Source organism: Pleurodeles waltl, chromosome 10 (assembly GCF_031143425.1).
Source record: "Pleurodeles waltl isolate 20211129_DDA chromosome 10, aPleWal1.hap1.20221129, whole genome shotgun sequence".
Classification (NCBI taxonomy): Eukaryota; Metazoa; Chordata; class Amphibia; order Caudata; family Salamandridae; genus Pleurodeles; species Pleurodeles waltl.
In genome coordinates this window covers 992487772-992509823 of record NC_090449.1, presented here as the reverse complement: position 1 = coordinate 992509823, position 22052 = coordinate 992487772, and positions in this window count along the sequence as shown.

Sequence of the window (22052 nt, the reverse complement as noted above, 5' to 3'; positions counted from 1 at the left end):
ATGCAGGTCTACGCCAATCAGAAAAAGGGGATTGGGGAGAGCCATCACAATGAAGGTGTAGAACCTGGGGATCTACCGCAGGCGGAGAGCCTACTGTCAGAAGAAGTGGGAGGCCCTGAGGCACTGGACCCGGAAGACCGCTGAGAACCAGCTAGGGATGTCCTTCCAACGAGGGCAGAGTGCACTTCGCACCATAACCCCCCTAATAATCTGCATTTTGGCAGTGGCCTATGTGCCCTAGGATGGGTGTTTGAGGCCAGCACAGTGTCACTAGTGGGTGAGTTCATAGAATGATTATGATTGAACCTTTTGGAGGTGATTTCTTCCCCTGACAATGTAGCATGTGTCATGTGTCATACATCTTCTGAGATCAAATTGGTGTGGACATGCCAAGTGTTTCACACTGGTGTGCTCATCCATTTTGTAGCTGGGACCTAGGAATAAACCATGGGGAACCGTCACTCAAAATGCCCAGCCTGGGGCAGAAATTAATGTGTTTATTGTTCAGATATCCTGCTTTAACTGTCCTGTTTTTACTTTTAATCAACAAATCACTCCTGACAAATGCTACGGTCCAAAGGTAAGTATGATATAGGTCATTGTCCCATGTCATGTATCTTAGGATATGTGTAGGTTAACATCTTCAAACAGGCTGTTAGTTTTCTCCATTGTATATTGGGTGTTGGTTGGTGCCTCATAGCAGTCTGTGATGCATGGGTGTCCTGCATTCATGTGATATGACTTACATGTTACATTTTGGCTGTTGTAGCATACTACTTTCCCTTGGTAAATGTCGAATGTGCATTTTCATGGTCAATGTGTCATCAATTTAGTACACATGCCTTGATCCAAATTGTCTGTATGTGCTCTATTCCCACTAGGATACATACATGTGAAGTAGATGTAGGGCATGTGCTAGCCATGCATATGGGATTATGTTGTGAAACTCTTACATGTATGTTCATTGGGTCCTGTTGTCATTATGACACATCTGCAAAGATTGTCCAGTTACTGGCTCGCAGAGGTCGATAACAGCATAAACAATTAAGGAGTTGTTGTTGGCTGCAGTGTTAGAAGGCAAGTGAGCTTTATTTGAGATGCTGCATACAAGTACATGGCATGAAATCTGCGACAGACACAGCCATTGGCTTTCATTCATAGCCATCACACACGTTAGCCTATAGCTGTGTGCGTCGTGCAGTGTTACACCTACTACGCAGACAACTTCTACCAGCTGCTGTAGGATAGCTATTGTCCTGACGTCAAGGTCAGGCAGTTCCCATTTTAGGATGTGAAGTAGGGTATTTTTAAATTGTGCATCACCACCACCCAAGATGGTGGCTAGTTTGTTTATCAATATCAGATACGTACAACACTGTTCTTTAAAAAATATGACACATTAAAAAGTATGCCATTAAAGTGTTAAACCTTGATAGCGCCTCAGTGTAGGCTACACTTCTGTTTACTTTTTTTAAAATCAATATAAACTAATGTGCAAATAATACATTTAAAAAGTTTTATTTACACACTATTTGTTATAAATATCAGACATGTTAAAGATTAAGGGGGTCATTCTAACCCTGGCGGTCATCGACCGCCAGGGCTAAAATGACGGGGGCACCGCCAACAGGCTCGCGGTGCCCCGCAGGGCATTCTGACCGCGGCGGTTCGGCCGCAGTCAGAAGTGGAAAACCGGCGGTCTCCCGCCGGTTTTCCGCTGCCCTTTTGAATCCTTCATGGTGGCGCAGCTCGCTGCGCCGCCATGGGGATTCACACACCCCATACCGCCATCCTTTTCCTGGCGGTTCGCCCGCCAGGAACAGGATGGCGGTATGGGGTGTCGTGGGGCCCCTGGGGGCCCCTGCAGTGCCCATGCCAATGGCATGGGCACTGCAGGGGCCCCCGTAAGAGGGCCCCACAAAGAATTTCACTGTCTGCATTGCAGACAGTGAAATTCGCGACGGGTGCCACTGCACCCGTCGCACCTTCCCACTCCGCCGGCTCCATTCGGAGCCGGCGTCCTCGTGGGAAGGTTGTTTTACACTGGGCTGGCGGGCGGCCTTTTGGCGGTCGACCGCCAGCCCAGTGTAAAACCCAGAATCACCGCAGCGGTCTTCCGACCGCGGAGCGGTATTCTGGAGGGGGAAGTCTGGCGGGCGGCCTCTGCCGCCCGCCAGAGTTAGAATCACCCCCTAAGACTTCAAATTGCAACATTATGCAAAAATTATGTGTACATATATGACAATAAGATTACAGATTGTACTAAGACATAAAATGTGTGTTGATTAGCAATATATTGTGTGACTATTTTAAGTGATATTTTATTTTCTTCAAATGCAGAAATATAAATCTAGGGACGGTTGGAAGACATCAGCTTCAAGTCTTCCGACTATTACCAGACCTAGAAAGTGAGTTGTTGGTAAGGGCAGGTCGGTACTTACACTTAGCAATATGCCACAAACCCGCACTAGGTCCAGTCAAGGTCTCAGTAAATTCATCATTGCTCAACCCTTTGTAGCTTGGGCCACGAGCAGTTAGGCTTAACTTAGGAGACAGGTGTGTAAAGCAGTTAATATCATCAAAACAGTAAATTAGTGAAACACAATACTCAATAAAAATCCAACACCAATTTATAAAAATAGGAAATATTTTTATTTTTTACATGACACCACAATGACAAAAATACAATGTAGGGAACCAGAGATATGAATTTTCAAAGATTAAATGAAAAAATAATGCTTTCTGGTGCCTAAAAAACAAAAGCGACAACATCTTATCACGCTTGACCGGGCAAAGTCTAAAGTTTAGGCCAACCACAATGTAGCCCTGCTTGTATACACTGATAGCTAGGCCTTGGACAAAGTTTTACCTTCATACTTAGAAACTTTTTTGGAGCTTTTCTTCCTCAATGTCATGCAGTCATCCTCAGCGAGCTGATTTCGATGGGACATTGTGTAATGATATTTGTGTTTTGACCACTGACTCCACGTTGCACTTAGCCAGCAGCACACAGTCACACTAGTGACCACCAACTTCATTTTGCCTCTTGACTTTGCTTTAGCATTAGCCACCTCCACGTTAAAAGCTGCAAGGAATTTTCCATGCCCGCGTTATACAATGTGCTCATGTTTTTACTCTGCATGTTTGGGTTTTCTTTCTGGGTTTAGGCTGATGAGAATGTACTAGGATGGCAGGGAACGGTTTTGTTTTGTTAGAGGGCACTTTGGGATCTTGGTCAATTTCCAAAATGTTCTTTTCAAAACTGACCTGAAGTAGCCAGCGTTTTTTTAAATAATAAAGTTATGCAGTGGGAGGGAGTTTCTAGAATCCTCCTCTCTTGTTTGCTTATATAAGAGACCCAGGTCGACAGTGGGGGGATTCAGAGACCTCAAACTGTATTTAGACGTTGAGTGGATGATATTGAGGCTTTCAGGGAGTCCACTCCTATAGTTGCAGAAACAAGGCAAAGTCCTTTTCTTGGTGAAGTATGCAGCTGGTTGAGTCCTTGTGAGTGCAGTTTTTCAGCTGCAGGCCAGGGGTCCAACAGGGCAGTCCTTTTCTCCAGTATCTTGTTCCAGCAGGGATCTGAAGTGTGGGGCAGCGTCACCATACTTATCCTTGCTCCCATGTGGGGAAGCAGGGGAGAATCCAAACGGCTGCAGGCTGACACCCTCTGGGGTGACCACTTCCAGTGAAGTGTAGCAAAGATCAATCCCAGCAATCAACATACTCTAAAAATCCAACATGGAGAACATTCCTCCTTGGAGGTTAGATTTGGCTGAGCCCACCCACTGGTGTGGCTAAGTCTCCCTAACACACCCCTTTCAGCCCCTCTTATAACTTAATCATTGGGGCTCCCATCTATCTGGGGGAGTAGAAAGTGGAGGAGGTCCAGTTTTTGTCCCAAGTAGCTTTCCCTCCTTTGAAAACCAATTTCGCTGCTCTTCCCGCATCCTGTTCTGCCACCTGCTGCAGCAGTTCTCCTCCCACCAGATGCTTCTTTTAGGTCAGTCTAGGCCACTTCACACCTCATTAAGGTAGCTTTGCTTGTGCTGCCAGAGGCTGACCAACCAGGAAAGGGTACTACAGGGCTGAATTTGTTAACTTTCAGAGAGAGTTCCAAAATTCTTTCTCTTTGATACTTATAATACATTCAACCCTGGGAAGTTGTTGGATTTATTATAACATTAATATGATACTAAATTTGTTATATTAAGCTCCTCTCTGTCAGAAATATTACTTTATTTTTTAAAATAAAGCTTCCAATGTTAGCCTCTGGAGCCCATTGTCTACTGTGAGGAAAATCAAATGTGGTTGTTTTCCCATCACCAGGTAAACAGTCCCTGCTTATATTTACACTACACTCAATACTCGGGGCACCTAGGGTAGACCTTATGGATAACATATATGCAAAAATAAGGTAGTTTGAGAATTTGAAAGTCGAATCTGGAGTTACTTTTAACCTAAAGGCAGCCAGCAAGGCAGGCCTGCCTTTACAATGATGTGGACACCACAGCAGTACATTTATCGGTGCACTAACTATACTGGGGTCCCTAAACTTACATGCCCTACCATGTACTAGGGACTTATTGGTAGGTTATCAGGGCCAAGTATAATTAGGCATAATTTGCATATACCATTTTAAATAGAGCACTGACCTTGGAGCTGGTTAGCAGTGCCCAGGCGGCAGTAGGAGTCAGAAAACACCAATAACAGCAAAAAATGGGGGAAAAAAGTGAGGGGGCTTCTGAAATCAGGCCCCTTGTCCCATAGCCACCATGGAGTAAAGGGCATCATAAAGAAATTCAGATTAACTAGACTATACTGGACTTATGTCACCAGCTGGAGCCTAATCTCCTGCCTCAACACAGCAATAACCCCACCAGTGAAACTCATACCAGTACTTACGTGTGTGGCCACAGGATCTTTCCATTACACTGGAAGCATGTCACAAGGCATGTCACAAGTAACTTTTAGTGGTGTGCTACAAGAAATCCTTGCTTCAATGATGAGACACATTAATAACTTCATCCAGTTTCTAAGACATCAGAATTTGGCCAATGTGAAGGGAGATTTTTATGCTTCTGGAGGCCTACCACATGTGGTTAGAACAATTGATGACATACATATTGCCTTGGTGCCACCACATGTCAGAGAACAGATGTACCACAGTCAAAAGAAACTTCCATTCCATCAATGTTCATGTTGTCTGTTTACCTGTTTTGTACATCGCAAGTGTTTGTGCCTGCTTTCCAGGGTCAACACATGATTCCTTTATACTATGGAACAGCACCATACCCTTGCAAATGTCACAAGGGGGAGCTGGCTTATTTGTAAGTAAAACATGATTTGAGAATCATTTGTTTTCATCCTAGTTTAGGAAAGTACATTGGCTTGCCCTAATTTTAATCAACTTATTTATTGCTTTCATGTAGTAGACTCAGCTTGAAATTGGTAGCACCACTGAGGACTCCAACAATGCCAGGGGGAATCTGTTTTAATGATGCCCACTGAAAAACACAGAGGGCAGTGGAGGGGGCTTTGGGCTCCTGAAGACCAAATCTCCCTATCAGGACAAGACCGGTAAAGCCCTCCTCTACTCACCTGAAAAGGTGTGCAAAATCACAGGCTGCCTGATACATGTTGCACAACATCCCCCTTTGACGGAACATCCCAGTCGTCACAGAGGACAGAAACCATGAAGAGCCACCAGGTGAGGATGTTGAAATACCCAATGAAGATGACAGTGGTGAAGAGGAAAGAATTGACCTAAATCATGAATTTATTGACCATTTACTCACCTTAGTATATATTTACCTTTTGATATTGTAAATCAAATGTCACAACAACTTGAGACAGACTGAACATATCAGTCTGTGATGGTAATATAGTAGGATTGGTCAGTTCAGGAAAGTCCAAGGCAAAGATGTTCGTTGATAAGAATTTCCCAACATTAATCACTGTGTTTATTAACATAGATTGTCTTTGCCTCTGCTCAGTATATGCATCCTCCTAACTTATCATTTGAGTCAAGTTTTTACGTGAAATTATTAATTTCCCCTTTTTATTCGGTTTTATGATCCTTCATCATGTCATCTTCATTTGGACATTTCAAAGTTGTGACATTTGCTGTGATATGTTGCTGTTGGAAAGTAGAAATAGAAAATGGGTTAATCATGGGACAGTCACCCACTTGGGATGGATATCATACAGTGACAACATACACTATGATTGAATGGAAGTTTTTTTAGATTGTATCTATCCTGTGTTTTGTTGGATGTTGCCACTAAAGCAAAATGTGCCTCTTAACATGCTCTAACCACATGTGTATGTCAAGTCATAGCATACTAATCTTCCTTCACACCGGCTAAATCTTGATTTTGTATTCAGCATATGAAGCTGTTGATGTGTCTCATCACATTTGAAATTACTTTTTGTAGCACACCAATAAAAGGTGGTTGTGACATAGCACTGGATACTGCCACAGTGTACTGAAATGGTCATGTGGCCTCACATTGTGTTACTGCCATGATGTGGATTATTCGTGTTATTGATTTAGGATTCCTATAGTGAAGTAGGATGTCTGGCTCCAGCTGAGGTCATGAATGAATAATAGTTTGCCAATTTAATTAGGTTACATTACATTTTCCCTTTCTTCCATGGTGTCAAGGTCATGGAATGGCAACATCTAAATGGCACAGACAATTTGTGTTATGCATGGTTTGTGAAAATAATCTATGATTTTATCAAAGACTTGAAACCTAGAAATGTATGACACAAATACTTTGAGATCTTAGGTTTCCATTTTCTATTTTTTGTTTTTTAATGGGAACACATGACCAAGTTGTTATCTCTTATTTGTGTTTGAAACCTATTGGTAGACAGGCTTAAAAATAATGGTGCAGGAAGACATAGAAAATGAAATACCACATTAAATACTGCACCAGTCTTTGACTTTGTATTTTGTGCATTTCTTATGACTAACATGAGTTCAATATCTTTGAAACCAGAATTAAACAAAAAAAGAAAAGAAAACTAACTAAAGTCCATCATGGTGGATGAATCTCATTTTTTGGAGTCCAATGTACAAAAATAACTGTCCTCAAAAAAGGTAAATGTGTCCATGAAATAGTCCACAGAGTGAATGGTAGACACAAACTCGAGTAAATTCAGTTTGGCGTCTCTTGGAGGTGATGAAGGAGGTCTTGCCATCCTCTTCTGGTGGTCCAGAGGAGCGCCTCCTCCTGAGGGGAGGGATCCAAAGGAACAATGTCTTATTGTGGCAGGGCCTCCCTGTCTCTGGCAGGTGTAGTTAGTCTTGATGCTGAAGGACCGCAGGCAGGGGTAAATGGTAGGTGAAAAGCCTTGCGCATGTGGTGGTAAATATGAAACATCATCCCAGTCAGGGAACATAAAACAGAGTCGAAATTCTGCATCTCTACATTGTGTTCCCTGTGCACCTGATTAATCTCCTGGATTTCTGTTATGGCCTGGAACATCATGTCTTGGGACTGCTGTAGTGCTTCCAAGACCTGATCAATGGTGGTCTGGATGACAGTCTGCCCAGTGGCCTCACTTTGCTAGCCCACAGATTCCCTCCCACAAACCCTACTCCCACTACCCTAGGCTCTTGAGCCATGGTGGTCCACCCTACTGTGTCCTGGTAGACCTGGAGGTGGTGGTTTCTTCACAGTAGACAAGACTAGGGGATACAAGATGGTAGTTGTGTTCCTCTGGACAAAGGAGGTGGCGTTATCCTGAGGCTGAGGTGGAGTAGCAGCTGGGTTTGGGTGGTGTAGGTATGAACCAAGTGTGACTCACTGGAGATCTATGCCCAGACAGACAAGACGGACCAGGCATGTCCACATCCCCCGGACTTGCAGGAGTGATTTCCTCACTGAAGGCTTGATCCTGGTCTAGAGTAGAGGTGTCTTCTGTTGCAGATGGTGATCCACTGACCCTGGGTGTTAGGGCTAATATGAATTACAAACAAAATCAAATTAAACACCTGTGTTGCACCTCAAAACTATCTTCAGTTATAAATGAAGCAACCTAAAAATAGAAATGAAGAGTAATGGAGTGATTAGATCTTTGTGTGTTGTAAACTTTTTACACATGCAGGTTAATTTACACAGATGCAAACTTCAGTAACAACGATGGAGAGATGTCCTGAAATGTACAATGTAATTTAGAAACATGTACAAGATATGCCACTCAACACAGTAGAGAGATTTGACAGTTGAGCCATTCAAGCCCTAGCAGCCTCAAAAACAAAAACATATATTACAACCTATTAGAATTAATGGCATTGTTCTTCATATGAACCCTGCATAGTAAATTGTGTATCAGTACTACTTAATTTCAGCATCCAACAGAAAATGATTAGAAACCTTTGAATCAACAAACTATGATTTATGCAAGCAGGTAGTTTAATTCAGTGGAGCAACAAGCAGATGACAACATACTGGATCAGCACAGCAGATTAACTTTTCATGCATACCATGGAATGGTGAATGACAAATACATAAAACCTTGATATGTGTGCATATATGGAAGAAAATGGAGGTTGAGCTATATCATATTGCACTATTGTTTTCCAGAGACAAAATCAGGGCATCATGGTAGATTTCTCCTTTCTGCCATAGTGAAAGTTCTAAAAAGATTATAGTGCCCCAAATGTTTGTGAATGAACAATTAAATCAAAGGAAAGGAAAAAATACAGAGGGAGACGAAAACTGTGCAAAAACCTGCCTTCTGTCTTCAGAATCTGCGTCACATTGCTCAGCTGCAATGGAATGGCACAGGATCATAGTTGGAAATGGAGTGTGTTTTATAGTGTGTTTGCAGATGTTCGCAGTTGTCCAACATACATACATCCAATAGCCAAAGCCATAGTACAATGCTGAATGGGTCCTGCGAGAGACACCTGTCGTCATGGAACCACTATTGGTACACTACCAGCACAACTGTACTATCTAATTATGGTCAGTGCAATCCCACTGTCTCAATGGAGTAATAATTGCCAGCATTAGAGTCTGCTGCGTTGGCTGCAGGATACATCTAGCAGGACAGAGTACACTCCATTGACACAGACAGCAGTTGGACTGCCATAGATGTAACTATGGCAGTCGAAACTCCATTAGCTTGATGAAATACTTGGGATCTCTACCACCACAGTGGAACAGCAGTATTACCGTCAAGATCTGAATCAGATCTTCTGTGATATCAATCTAGACTTCTTAACCAATACTCTTTAGCGATGTTAGATCAATCTGTGCTAACAGATAAATTTTAAAAAGGTCAGGCCAGGGAATGAAAGTATAAATTGATCCTCAATATTTGATATAAAGAGCAAATCCATAAAGTGGCCAGTAATATCATTGTTTTCGTAAAAAACGTGAAGCAAAAACTTTATTACCATGTAAAGATTGTGCTCTTAGGTTATCTTCAACATCCACTCACAGACTGAAGTTCCCCACCACCTCAAATGTTTGGCAGGTACATTTTGTGCCTGGCACATAATCTGGAAGAGAACCACTAATGGTCTTATCAGCAGCAGGTGGTGTATAATCAATAGGAAATGCTAGTCACTAGATAGTGACATAACCAGTTGTACTAAAAGAGTCCCATTGGTGCCATGGAAAAAGGAATTTTCAACTAAAACACCTGCTTAGCAGTAATTGTTAGGTGACTTCATTTTTTATTTTTTTTATTTATTAGGAAACATGTAAAGTCCACAGGAGTCTTGTCATGTACACATGGCAAACTAGAGTCATCCAACCAAGCTTCCACTAAAAACGAACATCAAAGTTCAAGATTAATATCAAGTCATAAAGATTGAACCAGGGTTGAATGCTCGATGGGGTTTTTAGTATTGAGGCACTTAATGACGACTTCTGAATTTGTCAACTGGTCTTGAGTCATCAATTGAGGAGAGTAAAGGAAAAGGACTATAATGGTGCCTGAGACACTTATAGCTCATTTAAAAAGACCTGACTCATTCAGTTTTCCTCATGCCGTTATCTATCTCTTGAGCATGTTTTAGCTTCAGTGGATCAGGCCACAAATACATTACCCAAAGAGGAAAGCACCTCTGCCTCCCTTACCTGTTTCTGGCCTGGATGGGCCCTGGCATGACTATGGCTCCGCATCTGTGACAATGCACAGCTATCATACACAGAGAAAGTCGAACCAAGCAAAAGCCTATCAGTTTTCAAGTATAGAAAAAAACAGAAACAGGAAGCTGAAGTCAAGCGGAATTCCCAAAGACAGGCACCCAGGCGCTCCAAAGTAAAAACGGAAAAAATACCCCACACAGAGTAGTTATGAGTATGTTAAATTCTAACACATTAAAATGTGCATCAAAAACCTGCACCACATTTTCCAATTTTGTGAAGTACTCTGCTCAAGAATGGCATCCATCCCTAACAAGTATTTCAGTTTGGTACCAAATTAACAAGGAAAAATACTTTTTGTGCTATAGTGTCAAAAAAATTGATGGAGAGGACTTACAATTTAAGCTGTGCTGCTTCTTGCAAAAAGATTGCTGTCAATGGTTGGCACATTGGTATCTATGGTCTACATCATGCCTGTTACGAGAAAAAAAGTAGTAAAAAATGATGGCACATTGACAGTTTATTGTGCTCTAACCCATGATACTTCTTCCTTGCATGCTCTGCCTCTCACCTGACGCTTTATGTCACAGATGACTTTGCATGATCCAAGGGTTTTCAGTCATACCTACAACACTCAATTAACACAGTTTTTACAGTTTTGTGGGGGGGTTTAGTTAGTTACTGATTAGAGTCAGCAATCATAACTTTTGCCAACAAAATACTATGGGCCTGATAACAGGTTTGGAGGTCAGGTGAGCCAATCCCCAAACTTGTAGGGATGAGACTGCTGGAACACCGCAGCCTCAGCCCCAGTTGTGTTACGATGTTTCCACTGGGCTGACCAGCAGGAACATCATATTACAACATTCTTGGTGTGAACAGTGCTACGTATTGGTCTCAGCTCCCTTAAGTGCACATTCCGAGTGTAATGACATGTTTGTGGGCAAGACCACCAGCCTTGTAATGAGGCCCTTTATTTACCTAATTATTTGGGTCCTGTTATATTTTTCAACATGTGGCTGGTGTTTACCAGTAAAGCTGCCTATGGAGACTCCTGTGTATCACATTTTGCTGTGTTCATTGGCACAGGATTCAAAACCACAACATTTGTTACCAGCCTGTGTCAAGAACATTGGCACCAAATATGTAAGGCATTTGGTAAATGTTCTGGTATTTATAATGTAAGGAATTCCATATCAGAATGTCAATGGAAAATTACACTTTTTGGAGATCTATAATCATCCCACTTCCACCAATCCAAAACAGATAAGGTCATCATACTTTAATTTGACTAAGTTTGGTCTCCTCTTTAAATTCTTCACTTACCAATATTTGGAAAATAATTAATAATATCAACAAAAACAACACTACATGTGGATGGTATGAGCCTTGCAGACATATCAAATACAGTCAGTGATGGTCATTGATTTTCCTATGGATCAACAAAACTACGGAGCTATTTCAAGGGGTGTTAAAGACTTCTGTAGAAGAAACTCGGGTTAACAGTTACAGTTTCAGCTTTGGAGCATTACTGCCATTTCTGGTAATTATTAGGAGTCACAAATGTAATACCAGAGGTGTCCTGGTAATTCCTCCTGGAAATTATCGAAATCTTCTGTCAGATTTTTTTTGATGGCCGTTGCTCAATATCTCAGGACATATTCAAAATACTGTGATAGGTATGCATTGCCTGTGACAAATAAGTGGGTTTATTTTTCATTTTTGTGGGAAATGCTTTCTGCCCCTTATGCAAACCCTGACACTTTATTGGGAAGGAGATGTCAGTATCTCATGTTCTGTAAATATCTCAGAAACAAGAATTACAGATTGATTAGATCCTTGATTAGTCTGAGAATCCATGAATTTGGATCATGGGAAAGAAATCCTCAATTGCTAGAAAATGCTACTTTTTTTATGGTCGCCCCCATTTATTGAACTTTATTGCTGAGTATTAGACTCTTCACACTGGAGCACTGCTGTCCCGTGATTACGGTATGTACTCTGACCCTTAAAATATGAAGAAATTAGCTAATCCCTCATTCAGCATAATCCCACTCAAAGATAATTGCATATAAAAATAACAACTAAGTTTTCTGTAAAAACTTTTAGCAGGAACTCTCAAAAGCCCCAGAGTGCTGGCAAGACCAACCTGCATCAGTATTCTGCCTTCTGTCCCACAGCTGCAACTACATTTTCAGCAGCAATGAGCTCAGAAGTATTTTTCTTGTGACAAAGGGCCAGATGTAGCAAAGGTTTTTACCCATTCTGTGTCTATGGGAAAAAGTGTTCGTACATATGGCCCAAAGTCACAATCTGTGTAGGGATTTTCTTTAAAAAAAGTGACAAAGGGCCTGATTATGAGTTCAGATGGGGAGGTTACCACTATACTGGCTACCTCCCCGCAAGGCCCATTAAGAGTTTCCCGCTAAGTCAGTGGGAGAAAACCTAAGTTTCTGCCCACTGGCCTAGCGGGAAACAACCTACAGCATTGTCTCTGGCTTGAAATAGAGCTGGCGGCAGCCCTGGTGGCACTGCACCCTCACAATTTTCACGGTCTGCAAATCAGACAGTGAACATAGTATGGGGCTGGCCAGTGGGGGCCTAGCACCCGTTCTTCTCCAGCCTTTTCATGGCAGTGCTACCGCCAAAATATGGTTGGCAGAGAACAAGGATGTAATCCCCAGGGCAGAGCTGCTTGCAGCACTGCCCTGGCGGATTAGGACTGCCACCTACCATCACCGATCCCCTCGCAGCACGACCACCAGGGTTGAAATATGGTGCTCAAACTGCTGTACTGGTGGCGGTCCGGCACCATCCGCGTACCTGGTGGTCTGGTGACCGCAAGGATCATAATGAGGCCTGATGTCTCTTCTTCAAGAGGAACATAGAAGTGTTTTAAAACCTTTTGACTTCCAGACTCTCACCGTTACCAATTCCAGTTGGTGTATCCAACTTGGGATTCATCATGGTTGGCATCAAATCACACCAAGGTCCTATATACATTCAACCTTTGACTACAATTGGTGATTTGCTCCTTTGGTCTTATATTAATTTAAATCTTTAAAAAAATCATGTCCCTTGTTCCCTTTTTGAATTTTTGTTTCCTGGTGTCATTTTGCTTTTGGAAATGTTCTCTATTTTTATAAATTGGAGTGGGATTTTTATTGTGTTGGGTCTTCATTTTGTTAACTGTTTTGGTAATTCAAAATGCTTTACACATTTTTTATAAGTTAGGCCTTTCTGCTTGGTGCCACCACTACCAGGGGTTGAGCTCAGGTATACGTTTTTGAAACCTTTGACTGCATCTAACAGGTGAGTGGTTTAATATTAGTTGTGAACTACCGCCCAATGATTACTTTCTTAACCTAATTAAATTGTATTTGTTCATTTTTCAAAATATAAACATAGATATTTAATCTTAAGGGCATGCTTATTGAAAGAAGACATTGACTGTCATCTCTGTCTACAGTGGAAGGGTTAGAAGATGATATACCAACATCCACGCATATACATGGTAACATATTTACATAAATAGCTTACCACACATGCTCACACATTGCAGCACCTACAACATGGTGTGGTTTTAAAGTGGCAAAGAGATAACAGCTTCCTCACATCTCACTTTTATTGTCTCCAGGTATTTTAGAAAATTATTGTATGAAATGGGTGTCAGGGCATTAGGAATGGTGTGAGGCTAATCAGTGTTCCTCTATCTTTGTTTGTTCCTCCTCCTGTGTATGATGGTATGCTGAGAGGCAACATGTGGTGCAGCTGCCCCTCATCACTACATTTTACAGAGAGAGTATCAATAATAGCTCACCTCTCCAAATAGGGACAGTTTTATGGTCAGTGAAAAAGTTACCTATGCCCTGTTCTCATCCTACTACAAAGTTGAGAACGTTTGGATGTTGCTATCACACTCTGATGCAACTTGATGGAAGGTGGAATGAATAGCAATAGGAATTGGTTGGAGGAGTAGAGTTGGTATTGGCTTTTGCAAAGGTGCATGACCAGCGCATAGTAACATCTAATGTTGGATTGTTAGACATTGTGGCAGGCACATTAGCCCATTGTTTTAACCCACATTTCACCATTGTAGCTGCAGTGTTGGAATCTCCTGTTGTTATGCAACTTACTGGCAGGTGAATGGGTTAGCAATGGAGGGAGATGGGCAGTGAGATGGTTCCTGCTTCTGCCACATTATAAGGTCAGAGAACAACGGCATCCTGCCTTGTGTCAACTGAGGGAGAATGCTTGTGAAGCATGTCAGATGAGGTAGACACAAACAATATGTCAGTTGTTGATTTAGTCACTTTGCACAGGTGCCTCTTACCTAGGCATGATGTTTTACACATGGCACCAAATTTCCCATATAAATTAGATTTCATGAAAATGTCGTTACAAAATGTCATTTGAAGGATGCTACAGTTAAAATCAAAAACTTAAAAAAAATTAAAGTACCTCAGTTATCATGAGCAAACACTAATTGCCCAGAGTGCACTGGTATTCAGCTGTGTGTATGACAAAAAAATCATGTACAATATATTGTGGTACCAAAATATTGTGAGAAAACATTGATAACCACAACAGCCACTTTCTAAAACCTCTATGTAAATAATAAAAATATTGAATATCAAAATATTGTCATTAAAAACATAATGAAAATCAAAATAAAAAAAATATAATTATAAATAACAGAATTACCCTAATGTAAAATAGCACAAACATGTAAAAGAAACATAGAGGGGATGTTTCTCAAACTGCACTTTGTAGTATGTTTTGTAGTACTATAAATCACACTACAGGTTATAAGTTTTTACTATACTTACATGTTCAGAGTTCTCTGCCCCAACTGTGGAGACTCGTCACATGTAAGAATGGATTTGAGTAGTGGATGTGGGAGGGATAGAGAGAAGTGGGTGGCAAAAGGGATAGGCTTATTATAATTTTATTACTCTGAGAGTGGAGACATGTAACATACTTTTGTAGTGAGTTTACACTCCGAGTTTATGAATAACGAATGTGTTAAACATACTATAATTTGGAAACTTTTTCAAAAATGCAGTACACCTTTGTGAATCATGTTCTCTAACTAATATATTGCTACAAAAATTATTACATTAACCTTTAAATGATGTAATATACTAAACACAAAATCTAAAGGCCCTTCATAGTTTACGAGTTTGGCGGGCCAACCATGAGCCCGCCAGACCCGTGGGGAGGAGAACATTGCGGAGCTATTTACGTTTGTTTCCACTGGGCTGACTGGCGGAAACCTCCACATTAGGAGGTTTCCGCCAGTCAACCCAGTGGAAACAGTGTGGGGGCATTGGCCTTTGCTCCTCAGGGAGCCACGGTCAATACCATCACAAAGAGGGTGCCCCTGGCACCCTCAGAATGTGCACTGTCTGCCATAGCAAACAGTGTGCATTCTGAGGGTGCTGGGTAGGGGGGGTCCATGAGCCTGCCACAACATGGTTTTGGCAGTGCTGGGGCTCCTCTGCAGCCCTCAGCACTGCCTTTCTGCCAGCCTTTTATTGGCGGGGAACCCACCATGGAAAGGCTGGTGGAAAGTGGACTTGTAATCAGCACAGCGGCGCTGAACTCAGCACTGACTTGGCTGACCACGGCTCTGAGCCCCGCCAACTCATTGGGATCCATCATCCTGTTAGCGGTGGCAGTTCCCCGGTGGTCGGACCACCAGGGTTGTAATCTGGTGGTCGGACCACCAGGAGTGTGTTGGTCCAACTGCCGCTGTGAGTTTGGCGGTCGCAAGACTGCCAAACTCGTAATCAGGCCCAAAGTACCTTAATAAACAGAAATTAATATACCACATAAAAACAGAACCATTTAATTTGCATCTTAAATATATGGCACATACATACAATTACTGCTACATAAAACTTCATCACATCACATGGGAAAGGAAACTTGATAATAAACATGAAAACTAAACTAATTTACCAAGAGTATAAATACAAAAGACAAGAAACATACAAATTTATGAACAGCTAATCCGAGCTAAGAGGACCACGGCTGACTGAGTGAAAGCCCTCCTGTACCATTGCTAGCAAGCTACACAAGGAAACAAACTGTATTCTAAAAAACACCTTACTAACATTCTATAAAACATAACCGATAACCCAAAGCACTGTTTATTTCCAATGTGAGAAGAAATATAAACAAAAGTAATTAAATGCATATCTTTTCTTTATTTATATCCCAATTTAGATCTGAAAGTGTAAACATGTAACTCCAACTTCATGAAGGAGAAAAAACTCTGAATTAAAGTAAAAAAATAAAACAAAGTTTGGAAGTAGTCCAATGCAAAAGTTAGTTATGCCCTCATTACTAGTTTGGCGGTCTTGAGAACACCAAACTCGTGTTGGTGGTCGGACTGCCTCAGCTTTGTCGGTCCAACCACTAAAGTATGACTTTGGTGGTTGGACCATCAAAGGACTGCTGTCCCCGCTAGGAACATGGTTCCTGACGGCATGACGGTGGTTGGGCTTGCGGCGCTGAACTTAGTACCGCCTGGCTGATGACATACCCTCTTTCCGGGAAGACCACCAAACTCATAATGAGGCCCTTAGTCATGACCTAATGATCCTGTAAAATTTGACATTTAAAAAATATGTTTATAAAATATATTTTTCTCAAAGTTACATCATTTACAGAATCCATAATGTCCAGGTCAGCTACCTGCATAATTTTATAGAAAGGGAAACCACTACTAAGCCATGTGGGTTATTTAAATGGTAATGTGAGCAATACCAAAATACCAAAGAAAGTGCACTAGGTACTGCTATAATGGCTTTTATGATTGAGTAACTACCTTGAATGACACTGTGAGAGCATAAAAGAAATATAAGCTTGTAGTGTAGAGCAAGAATTAAAAAAGTTAGTATTAGCTTTCCAGCACTAAGTCAGCGGCGTCCCCACTGCATATCAAGAGTTCCCCGACAGGCTGACTGGTGCAGACAGTGGGGTGGCATTGGCTTTAACTCTCAGGGAGGGTAGTGCGCATTCTGAGTGTGCTGACGGGGAGGCCTTCACTGCCCACTAAACAGTCATGGGCAGTGCAGAGGCCCCCATGTGGCTCCCTGTGGTCCTGTGCCTCCCTTACCGCCAGCCTTTTCATGTCAGTGACCCAGGCATAAAATAGCTGGTGGAAAGGCAAGTCATGATCAGCACAGTGGTGCCAATATCGACACCGCTGTCCATGTTCCTGGTGATAGTGATGGAATGGTCTCCTGGCAAGATCGTAATCTGGCAGTCAGATCGCCAAGACTGCAGCAGTCGGACCTCCACAGCGAGTACACCAGTCTCAGGACTGCCGTGCCCGTAACAAGGCCATATTTACTAGAACCAGAAGAACAGTATGACAAGCAACATAATGCCCAGAAATATCTGAGACGATAAACAGTCCTTAAATTATCTGATCACAGAGCAATACGATGCTGGTATTATTGTTTCCACAAAGTCTTAAGAAGACATCTCCAAACATCTAACTGCTGACCACTCCACCAATACTGAATTTGCCTTCACAATCAAATAATTAATTTCCCTAGTGTATGTATTACCAACATATGTTACAAAAATAATTGCTGACTAGGAGAATCATCATTATACCAAGCAAATAAGGAAAACCTAATGCATTTGTTAGACTATTTTAAATATAGTCGGATTGGACACATGCACGGTCCAGTCAAACCAATTCCTCATTTATTGGTGGAACAGTACACTATGCCAAGAAGTCGAAACTAATATCTCAGTCAAAGGGTTGCATAACTCCTTCCAAGGAAATCTTGGAATGAACTATCTATACTCATTCGTATAAAATGCATAGGGCTCTATTTAGAGATTGTGAGATGGGAAACGGCATCGTAAATGTGATGGATATCCTGTTGCCATTTTACAAGTGCAATAGACCATAGTATAATTATAAAATGGATGAGAGAGCCATCTTGATTGTGACACAGTATCTTGTCTGCCAAGCTCGAAATACAGCCCATAGATATCAAGAAATATGTCAAAGACAAACTCTATCACATCAATTACACCCCTATTGTAGACAAAAGTATTCACTATGAGCATGAAATACTGGCTAGCAAAGTCTTATTCATTTCAAACAACCAAACACTACATTACCTAAAAGCAATTGCTCATAAATCCCTATAACCTGCACCACCATGAACACATAAAGCTACCTTATTAAAAAACAAGTCACACATAATTACCATATAAAATCTTGTATTTTGAAAATTACTAATATTTGTTTTAAGTATAATAAATAACATTTAATTATTTCCAAACATTTAACAACAAAATACAAATTCAATACAAAACCCCTCCATTTTTTGGAATATTAAAATTTTACTAACTATCCTCAATTCTAATATAAACCAAAATAAACCACCATTAGTGTACAAGAGAAAATAATAATAAATTCCAACAGTTAATATGTCATACCAACATATAAAAAAACACACATCCACATAAAACACGATTTATATAATTTAAATCCATATAAACTACCTCCAAAACAAACTGTAAAAATATATTTTAACAAAATAAACGCTTTAAAAAAACTTAAAAGAAATTTGGATCTAAATAATAAAAATCTTTTTCTTAGCAAAATAAAAAACATAAACTTGATCACAAAATATTTTAAGCATTTGATGTTCTCAGTAAAACAAAAAATATAAGCCCCAACCAAAATGCAAATATTTCAGTAAAAATCAAAATGAAGCCAATTGATGAAGGCATAGCACTTACTTAATGATGCCGTAGGTCTTGAAAAGATCTAACTTCTATTTTTATTTTCTGCAATTCACAAAGTGTTGTATGATTGAAGTGTCTTAAATATGATCTTCCATAAATTAATGTCTCATATGCATTTGCGTTGTTATGCCACCATAAATCAATACAGCACAAACAATTAATGAAAAAATACCTAAGTGATAGCAGTAAAAATATTAAAATGAAGCATGGCCTGCGGATTGTGCATAATTAATTTTACAGTTAGTGCTATCACCTGGGATCACACTGAAGATGAATAGATGTGCCACATCAACTTTCCAAGATGCAGGGTAATCAAATCCAAGAAAACATATTCACCAACACATATGATAACAGTTACACAAGAACATCTTTACTAAAACAACAGTGTTCATGCAGGTGGATACATGCCATGAAAAAATTAAAATGGTATTCAGGGCCATAATAATGGCAAACTCACGCAGCGCAGAGCTGCAAGTCACCTTAGTGCACTGTGCTGCATGTCAGAGAAAGGGCAGAAATGCACCACATATAAAAGAATACAGTACATTCATGCCTATCTCTTTGTGGTTGCGCTACTTTGGCAGCCTACTGCCAATGCAGGCACCCTTGCACCATGAGTCAAGGGTGCCCTCATTGTAAGGAGTATTATTTTCAGGCAAGAAGGGGCATCTTCTTGCACAAAAACAATCCCCTGAAGCTATATCTTCTTTCTATTTGTGCTGCAGAATGAGGAAGTAACAGAGAGAAATAACGATATCTGTACATGTTGCGCCTCCCCTGGGGAGGTGTAAGGGTTTGGCACATCCCCAGGTTCACAAGCTCTTGTAAATATGGGGTTGCCTCAAATGCCATGGACATTGCACGTGAACACCCACCACAATGCCCATTGAACACCTCTCTTGTGCAGATTATGGCAACACAGCGATTTGTGATATACAAAGCTTATTTTTTAAACCAAAAGTTACATTTCCTGATTTTTACACTGAGAAAGAAAGAAATCTACTTCAAAAGCTTAAAAAATATATAGCTTTTAGGTTTTAGAATGTGCTTGCATTGGTTGGAAACAATTCACCTATTGTTTTAATGAGTAATTTAACATTTGATGAATGATCAATCTGCTACATCAACTTAAGTTGCAAAACGAACGGGTGAAAGAATCAAAATAAACGAAACATGACAAAGCACCTCCGCTGAAAAGGTATAGCATTTTGGCACATTCCCAGCATTATCAGTTCTGGTAAATCTCGGAATGGGTCGACATCGATAGGAGTTGCGTGGAAACATCCACACAATGCCCATAGAACACCTTCATAAGACAGAGTAAAGCAACACAGCAATTAGCGCTGCTTTGAATTACTCCGGATTTATAAATCCACAAATGGCCACCTTAAGGTGACCTTGCATGGCTTTATAAATCTACTTTAGAGTTGCATTGCACATGCACCACATTGCGTGGTGTAAGTGCAGCACAGCTAGGGCCATAATTATGGCCCTCAGTGTTCAAGAAATGCTCATGTGTATATGTCACACCATGTAACATCTAAAGCTGGTGATTTAAAGCAAGTGTGCATATATTTTTAATGCATATAACAAGAATGCTTAAGGGCACAGATATTCACCAAATATTTGTATATTCTATGGATGCAGACATAAAATTCATAACAAAGTGAATTGTTTGTCATGATAAAGCTTGTCAAATGTCACATCAAACAATTATGAGATCTGCTTGGTGGTATAATACAAATAAAAAGCAAGTGCATATTTTGTGATATCACATTTCTGGGTAATTCTCTTAGGGCCAGATGTAGGAAAGCTTTAGCGACTCGCAAACGCAGTTTGCGAGTCGCTAAAGCCCATCTGGTATGTAGAAATGCATTTCCGAGTTGCAAATAGGAAGGGGTGTCCCCTTCCTATTTGCGAGTCGCACTGGTTTGCAATTCCATTTGCGACTGCAAAAGCGGTCGCAAATGGACTCGCAGTTACCATCCACTTGAAGTGGATGGTAACCCAGTCGCAAACGGGAAGGGGTCCCCATGGGACCCCTTCTCCTTTGTGTCTGGCCTAAAAAATAATTTTTCAGAGCAGGCAGTGGTCCAATGGACCACTACCTGCCCTGAACAATACCGAAACAAAAGGTTTCGGTTTATTTTTCAAAGTGCAGCTCGTTTTCCTTTAAGGAAAACGGGTTGGACTTTGAAAAAAAAAAACTGCTTTATTTAAAAGCAGTCACAGACATGGAGGTCTGCTGTTCCCAGCAGGCCTCCATGTCCGTGAGTGCCCTGAATCGCTATGGGGTCCCAAATTGCGACCCTCCTCATTAATATTAATGAGGTGGGTCTTTGCGACCCCATAGCGACTCGCAGAAGGTGTCTGAGGCACCTTTCTGCATCCCAAATTGCGACTTGCAATTTGCGAGTCGCAATTTGGGACTTTGCTACATCTGGCCCTTACTCTCTTTACGGTAATTAAATTCACAAAACTTTTCAAATTAATTTCTCATTGATTCTGTGTGCCCCACGGTAAGTGTGACAATTAGTAGAGGAACTCTAGATGACCATGTAGGAAGGAATTTCAGTCACTCTAATTTTCTTAAGTTGGATGGAATAAGAGAAGGAGTGCTCCAAAAAAAATAATTTTGAATGAGAGAAAAAGTTAACTTCATTTTGTTGAAAAAGTCTTCATAATTAGAAATTACTAACTGGTTTATGTTACACATGAGATAATTTATGCCACTTTTCAAACAATATTAATTACTATAAATAAAATAATAATTCATAATACATTTTTTACATTATGCCTCATTGATTTGTCTATATTTTTGAACTGCAAAATGAAACATAACCTAAGATTGCACATAAACATGAATTAAAACTATCATAAGCCAACTCCCTTCGTAAGTCAGCCTCAATTTCTTTAAATAGTCTACATAACAAAAGAACTATTGTCTTTCTGGAAATCCATCACTTAAAAAAAATAAAAAAAACATATTGCATGAAACACCAGGTCTCAGCACACTTACTAAATTACTTAGAATGATTCACTAAACCTAATGAAGTGAACCACTGTAATTAAACTAAAACCCACAATAAACATACTTCTGATTCACTCAAGATACTACTAATAATTGAAAATATTAAATGAAATTATATTACC